Here is a 9,198-nt window from a genome sequence, read left to right as displayed (position 1 = left end):
AGGGAATCTAACGTCTTAATCATACAAATACATTAAGCATTCGTTTATGATGTATAAGAATATAATTTTATCTTTTCCTTCACGAATTCGGCTTTACTGTTTTCATTTGCATATCCAACTATCTCGGTCATCACGTGACTTTTACACATAAGGTGTATATAATTAATGGCCAATTGAACGGGGTACATATATCAAACGGTCATAACTTCTTTGTTATATTGTGTGTTTTACTTACCAACCCCGCGTTTTACAGTATACAAATTTTTACAATCAAATCAGTTAAGATATATGTTTTCGTGCTTCGGAATAAGTTTGAAATTTGAGGTGACATAACCACACAGACTCCGTTGACTTCTTCGTTAAAGCTCGATAAAATTGCAATGGGATCTTTTTGAATAATCAATTTTCTAAACTTTTTAATTGTTACTTATGTAACGTGTAACCAGTCCAGGCGTTAATATCCCAAACGTCAGTTCCAGTCAATACTTGAATCCAAGTTGTTCACAAACAATACTGCAATACTAAAAACTACATCTACATGCACAATGAACTAGAATATACACACTGACTACAATAGACAAATATGTATACAACTATAATACAATAGAACAGCCTGTCCTCAAGATGGGACGATGTGTCACTCGAGGTGTCACTTAAAGGCAGTATGGCTGGTACAGCTTGTTCTCCGAATGATACAGTCTGTTACTACTAGACAGTGCAGCCTGATACAAGTTGTCCTCCTAGTGGTACAGTCTGTCACTACCAGACAATGCGACCTGGTACAACTTGTCCTCCGAGTGGGACAGTCTGTCACTACCGGACAGTGCGGGCTGGTACAGCCTGTTCTCCGGGTGGGACAGTCTGCTATGTCAATCCTGTCAACGTGTACGCCCACTTTGTACCCAGTACAAAGAGTCCTCTATATATCAAGGCCCTTCTAGCACTTAATATATCCGACGTACGCTCGGTTGAAGGATGACAGCTCATCGACAGCCAACCGACAGCCCCGAGTGCCGTTTCCCACTCTCTTATATACCCGTGGTCGATACCATTATTTACTTGATAGGGATGTTCTCTAAATGTTAACCCTTACGGAGCATAGCGAGTTCCTTACGATCACCCCTTTGACTTTCGATCCGGTCATTAATTTCCCCGCCAAACGTCTAAATCTGCCTAACTCTTTCTATAGTGTAAACCATGCATTTCTACACTAAGATTCTACTCAACTGTAACTTTAAGGATGTACACCTCTGAGGAGCCAAAAATTTCTAGAATTAAACTTTTTTTCTTAATCTGATTTTTGGGTTTATAAGACTATAACAAAATAATTGGTGAAGAAAAAATCATATGGTGGTGCACTTCTTTTTTTGCTACAGACCTTTGAAAATGTCCAATTTTGATGATTTTCCCATTTTTTATCGATTTTTAGCTATTTTTGGGCCTTAATCGTGAAAAAAATCACAGTTTCACAATTAAACTTTTTTCCATACTTTCTTTTTTAAAGAAGAAATGAACCAATCTGAATAAATATTACTTACATAAACTATAGGTAGGTGTTAATACAAGAAAGTTTTATCATATTTTGACGCTTTTTTGTGTACAATTTACCATGCTGTCAATTTTGTATTCTTGTGATTTTTCTCAGTTTTGATAACAAAATGCATATAATTTCAACTTTTTTGTTATAAATGATTGAAAAAAAACATATCTAAGAAATTTGAAAAGACCAAAATGATATGGGATGTACATGATTCTTGTAAAGTCATTTTTTGTATCCCTCACCTATTTTCTCAAAATTTTTGCTAAAAATACTGACTTGACTGGTCGTAAAATTTGAAAAACTGGATTACTCAAAAACCATTCATTGTAAATACACAATTTTTTCGCAGGTTAATGTTTGATTTTTTAAAAATTCATTGGCATTTTCCACTTCTATCACATGTTTCAGCTGGAAATAATTCAAGAACGAGATTTCAACGGGACTGAAAACTCAGAAGAATGCATCCTTAACGACTTATAAACATTACACTTATATCCTCCCAACCCTTAATAAGATCGACAACATATTCATATAAATGAAATCGAAAACCATATCAGTTAAGGTATCAAATTTTTGCTTCAATTATTTGTACGATTGTTTATGAAATCCTTTCATGATAATATTTTATATTAACAAAATAAAACCTTGAATGGATGGTAAATAAAGGCAACAGTAGTATACCGCTGTTCAAAACTCGTAAATGAAGTCGATGGACGAAAAACAAAACAAACTAAAACTATGGGAAGCGCATCAAATATAAAAGGAGAACAACGACTCAACATTTAGGCCGTGTTCACATTGACCTAAATTCGGTGTTGTGTTAGTGTAACTCACACGTAAACTAAACACAATTGCTTTCCCATTGATAAAACTCAATGTTTACATGTAGTTTAAATCATGTTTTACCTACACACAGTCGATAGTCAATGTAGGCCTTGTGTAGGTTAAGTGTACACAAAACTAAGCATTTAGGACATTAGTTTTATCGTGTATATATGTAAGGAGGAAACTATTTTTGAGTAAAATTGCTATTTTTGATAATTATTAGTTGTCTAAATTTTACAGAGGTTTTTTTGTTAAAAAAAATTAACGTACTTTATCATCCCCTAATCAAGACTCAAAGCAGCATCATTACCGAACCCATAAGGCAGTAATCAATTGATTTTCCGGGGGGGGGGGGGGGGGCTATTATAGTTGAGTATAAAACATAAAGGCAAGGGGGTGGGGGTGGTGAGCTATAGATTTTGTTTTGGAAACAACAAATGTTTCCAGTTTTTTGGCCCTGAAAAAAATATTGTTTGTTTCACCCTCAGCTGCCACTATATATAATGCTAAAATTGATTTCGACTTGTCACCAAAATTTGTCCTGAAAAAATCAATAGTTCACGCCCCCTCCCCCTCTACAAAAAATGAAGTAAATAGTTGCTGCCTAATTCATTTGAAAAGGTCTTCCCGAATCGACTTGACGTACACAGAAATATTCGCCAATGGTCTTTACTCAAAAACGATTCACGTATAAATGCATGACTACAAAAAGTGTGAGGTAAATGATATGTTTGTCTAGTATCTCAGATCCGTTAAATAACACGTAAAATAAATTAAAAAAAACGTTACCATATTCCTTTACCAAATACTCCTTGGAGAAGAAATACCATTTGAAACGAACAGAAAAGATAAAAATGAAGTGATCCCTAATATCTCAATCCTTTTTTTTCGGCTGTAAGCACGCTGTTGCAGCTAACGTTTTCTAATGCGTTATCGAGACATCTCTAGTATATTCAAACTACTGCAAATTATAAAAATTGCTTTCATAAAGTAGCAACCACTTAACTTAAAAAAAGGGGGAGTGTTATTTTTTTTTATCCGAGTCAGATTTTTTTTCGCGCGTACGTTTTTATTCCTTTTTTTTCGATGCTGATGATGAAATACTTTTTTTCAATATTTAACACTATAATGTATGGGGAAACTCTTGATTCAGAATAATTTTTTTATCATCTGTATGACCATTTTTTTTTTTATCAAATTGGGGATCGGAATATTTCCATTCCTATCCACACCCCTCCCCTTTTGAAGTCAAATGGTTGTTACCTTACCGCTAGAAAAAAAATTCAAAAATTTTGAATTCAGTTCTACGTAATGAACATTTAAATGACATATAGTTTACAAGTGGGAACAAATCTTATGTACAGGTAGCTAAACACGGTGTATTGGTGTGAACAAATGTAATGTGAAACCAGTGTACACTACACTAAACTAATTGTAAACATGTTTACTCTACATGGCGTTTGGTGTGAACACGGCCTAAGATGTAACATACACAGAAACAGACTAAACATTAGACAAAATCCGATGATTTGTGGTAACAATTATAGATGAAATATCTTTATATATATTTTTTTTAATCATCACACGGGAAACCAGTACATTTTATATAATCCTAATTAAACCAGTCACATGCAGAGTTATCGTACGTAGTTATGACATGAATAGTTGCATAATTATGAAGTATTATGGTGTCATTGGTTTATTAGGTAGGATTTCACATTAATGATATGTTTACTTTTAAACACAGTCATGAATCCACAAATAAGTTATTAATAAAGTTTTGTAAGAACTTTAACTATTAAAGATTTTAATTGTATAGCCTGGTGATCACCAAAGTCTAAATTATGATATTTTAATCATCAACAATACTACACAGCTATATCAAATATCATTCGATTCAAAAATATGTGTACTTTGATTTCAATTTTCAATTTTATTTGAGATTACATTGGTATGGTTCATGGTTTTTTTCAGAAATCAAGATAAAAAGTCACATAACGCGTAAAAGAACCCACTAAGAAAAATCAAAACCGAAAATCGCTAATTAAATGACAAAATCAAAAGCTCAAACGAATTGATACCAACTGTCATATTCCTAGCATTGAACAGAACATTATATTAGAGCCAATTGTGTCCGCCTGTATCCCCTCATTTCTAGAAGTTTAATACTGAAATAGCACTGTGTCCACCTGTAGCCAGCAGATTTTATAAGTTTTATATAGAAATTGCGTTGTGTCCACTTGCGTCCCCCATAATAAGAAGCTTTATATAGGAATAGCACTGGGACCAGCTGTGTCCGTTTGTATCCCCTTATTTCATAAAGTTTTATATAGAAATACGTTGTGTCTATTTGTGTCCGCCTGTATCCCCTTATTTCTAGAAGTTTTACACTGAAATAGCACTGTGTCAAGCTGTGTCCACCTGTAGCCAGCAGAATTTATAAGTTTTATATAGAAATTGCGTTGTGTCCACTTGTGTCCGCCTGGGTCCCCTCATTTCTAGAAGTTTTATATTGAAAAGGCATTGTGACCAGCTGTGTCCACCTGTAGCCAGCAGATTTTATAAGTTTTATACAGAAATTGCGTTGTGTCCACTTGTGTCCGCCTGTGTCCACCATATTAAGAAGTTTTACATAGAAATTGCGTTGTGTCCACTTGTGTTCGCCTGGGTCCCCTCATTTCTAGAAGTTTTAATTGAAAAAGCACTGTGTCCAGCTGTGGCCAGCAGATTTTATAAGTTTTATATAGAAATTGCGTTGTGTCCACTTGTGTCCGCCTGTGTCCCCGATATTAAGAAGTTTTATATAGGAATAGCACTGTGTCCAGCTGTGTCCACCTGTAGCCAGTAGATTTTTTAAGTTTTATATAGAAATTGCGTTGTGTCCACTTGTGTCCGCCTGTATAGTCAGTAGGTTTTTTTTATGTTTTATATAGAAGTAAACTTGTGTCCAGTTGTGTCCGCCTAAATCACAAGTTTTATATAACACTGGGCTTCTGTAACTACTATAATAGACATCGATTGTTTATCTGTTTATATAGTTACATACATACGTGTCCATGTATCCCCTGACACAAAATGCAAGCTAACTATATTTTGCACCGAAAATAGGACATAACTAATCCATATACTCCCATATTGTTTGACTTAACGCATTGTTCATCCTTTGCAAGTTTGCTCTTATTTTTTAGTTGTAGAACATAATTTAACCTCTTTTTATATTTTCTGCTCGCTATCGACTAAGAGAGTATTATTTTTCTGTAGTTGGTCAGCTCGGTCCTGAAGTAAATTGTTATCATGTTTTGATTGAGTGTTCACTCGTTTCGTGGAATCAAATGCTTGTGCCATAAACATAATGTTCTAGAATAATATCAAACTTGCAAAGGATGAACCATGCGTGAAGTCAAACAATATGGGAGTATACGGATACAGGGAATCTTACATCGCAGTCATACAAATTCATTTAAAAGTATTCTAATATGGTATACTAGAAAATACTTTTATCTTTTTGCCTGATGAATGTAGCTAAACTTTTTCCATCAAAGTTTCTGAATATAATGAAATGAAAACCACAAATAAAAACTTTCTAATAGTGTTTAAAAGAAATTTGATTTAAAGAGGGTTGAGATCTCACAAATCATAATTAAAACATAATATATATATATAGCGTTTTACTTACATAGTCGGGTTGATGCCAATGCTGGTGGAGATTTATTTCCCCGAGGGTATCACAAGCCCAGTAGTCAGCACTTTTTTGTGCTGTCAAGAACTGTCATTGATGTGGTTAGATTTATTTATTTACTGTTTACAAATTTTTGAAATACTAAGGCTTTTCTACCTCAGGCATAGATTACCTTAGCTGTATTTGGCAAAACTTTTAGGAATTTTGGTCCTCAATGCTTTTCAACTTAGTACTTTGTTTGGCCTTTTTAACTTTTTTTGATTTGAGCGTCACTGATGAGTCTTTTGAAGACGAAACGCGTGTCTGGCGTATATACTAAATTTAGTCCTGGTATCTATGATGAGTTTATTTGACATATTTCCCATTTCCATTATCAATTTTATTGGTATATCAAAGAACCCTAATTATTCATTTTGTTGTAAAAATCAAATCGATTTTAATTTCAACCCATTTGAATACTGGGCCCAAAATTAAAAATCTCCATGTATGGTCAGATTCAGCGCGCGTCTGGCGTATTAAATTATAATCCTGGTACCTTTGATAACTGTTTACACCACTGGGTCGATGCCACTGCTGGTTGACGTTTCGTCCCCGAGGGTATCACCAGCCCAGTAGTCAGTACTTCGGTGTTGACATGAATATCAATTATATGGTCATTTTTATAAATTTTCTGTTTACAAAACTTTGAATTTTTCGAAACGCGCGTCTGGCGTATTAAATTATAATCCTGGTACCTTTGATAACTGCTGTCAGCATATCAAAGAACCGAACAAGTTCATTTTTTATGGACTCTTTTAACCTCAACTTCGAGTAGTGTCCAATCTAAAATATGAATACACTGTTAGATTTGTGATATTAAAGAACCCAAAGAATTCAAGATTTTGAAATAAACTGCATTGTAAATGGTAAAAAAATAAGTATAAAGTATTGTTTTTGGTCCCTTAAACATAATCTGTTAGGACCATCAACCCTGAAATATATTCCAACCCTATTTTCGGTATCAAACAATGTAGTGTAATTTAATTCTTAAGAGATCCATAGACAGCTGATACTCAAGTTATAGTCCTGAAACCAGACAGTTCTAGTTTTTGCCCTAAATTCCAAATAGGTTTGCATGCACCATAACCCCTAAACCAATCAAAAGCTTCCTTTAGAGGTATGGAACCCTGGAGGTCATAGAGATCCTGTCAGATCAGTACACTTGTACAAAAGTTCTTGTCCTCAAACAAACAAAAAATGCTTTATTTTTGGACCCTTCTTACTTAACAGGTAGGACATCACCAAAAATCAATCCTAACCTTCCTTTTTTGGCGGTCCTACTAAAATGCGCCCGGGAGCGCCCGGGTGAAGAAAAAGCGCCCGGAGAAGAAAATATAGCGCCCGGGGAACAGAAAAAGAGCCCGGGAGAAGAAAATAATAATATTTCATAACAATATTTTTTTTCCTTAAAAAATAACTAATCATTGCTTGTTTTGTCCTAAGTAATAAAAATGGGGATATGTACGATGCTACATCTAAAGTGTTGTTGTACTTTTACATTTTACATTTCAAAATTGTATTTAAGTAAGTAAATAAATATAAATAAGAGTATAAAGAAGAATCATGATTGCCGGTTATTAAAAATAATCGGTGCTTGAGGTCTATTATTTTCGAAACTGCATGTTGAAACATGTCTTTTGATGTCTTACATGTTATAAATCTGCCGCATAAACTGTGATCCATTAATATTATTATCAGTCTTTCGAAATAGTATTCATATAATATTGTTAAAATTGAAATATTCATACTTGTTTTTGTGCTTTATTACAAATGTCTATTGTCTGAATTTGCAAATTACTTGTCTAAAATTTAAAAAAAAATCAATGTCCATAACTTAACAAAGTTGTCTCATGCCAATAAAATATCTAAATATTTTCCCCGGGCGCTTTTTCTGTTCCCCGGGCGCTATATTTTCTTCTCCGGGCGCTTTTTATTTTCCCCGGGCGCTTTTTCTTCACCCGGGCGCTCCCGGGCGCATTTTAGTAGGACCCTTTTTTGGTGATGAAACTTTGTGATACAATTTCACTCATACACTTGTACTATTAAGTTATTGTCTAGAAATCAACTGTCCTCAGACAATGACTACGCTGACATAGCCATATGTTTTATATGTCTAAAACATGCCAGCTTGTCTTTCTTCCGAGACAAGGAGAGGTTAAGCTATTCAAAAATAGTTTCAAAACACATTTGACTTTATGCATGGAAGTCGCACCATGATGTAACCAATTATTTTAAAAGTAGAAAATGATGTGACAGCATGTTCTCTTAATGAAACACTGACTACATCAAAAGACTTCAGGTCTTTACAACTTATGGTGTTAGAAAAAATCAACCAATCGCTTATAATTCTGGTACTTTTGATAACTATTATGTCAAATATGAACAAGCATTCTGTGAGTATTGCATGGCAATACCAGTTAGATAAAAACCGATAATTTCACTCTCTGACGTCATACAACAATAGGCTTTGTCAAGACGTCGATAACGTCGGATCAAAACAAATTGTGAATGCGTAGGAAAAACATATAGTTTCTTACATTTTCAACATTAATTTCATAAAAAAAAAAGCCATTAGTCAATGTAATAAAAAGTATAACTAATCACCGTATTTGAATATCAAAATTAGACAACTTGTGACCGAACGCCGCTATTGATTAAACTCGTGCTGCGCACTCGTTTAATCCATGCGTCGTTCGGTCACGCGTTGTCTTATTTTTGATATTCACATACGGCGATTAGTTATACTATAAATATTTTAGTGAACATTCTAGGTCAAAGGACCTCTGTTCAAAATCATTAGATCAGAACAAAATTCGGACGTGATCTTTTCATGATAAAACAACACGTCAAATATCAAATCAATATCTTCAAGCATGAAGAAAAAAAGTGTGGAAAACTGATTTGCCGCACTGTTGGATGGATGGATGGACAGACAGACAAACAGACAGATAGACGACTTCGTCGGTAGGGGACAAACACAGGCACTTGTCTCAGAAAATAAAAATTCATCTATACCTTTATGTTATATAAAGGTATAGAGGAAATATTATTTTTCTGAGACAGGTGCCTGTGGGGACAAAAAGGGAAATAACTCAATTGAGATGTCATTGGATCA

Source organism: Mytilus trossulus, chromosome 9 (genome assembly GCF_036588685.1).
Source record: "Mytilus trossulus isolate FHL-02 chromosome 9, PNRI_Mtr1.1.1.hap1, whole genome shotgun sequence".
NCBI classification, from domain to species: Eukaryota; Metazoa; Mollusca; class Bivalvia; order Mytilida; family Mytilidae; genus Mytilus; species Mytilus trossulus.
Note: the sequence above shows the minus strand (reverse complement) of the source record.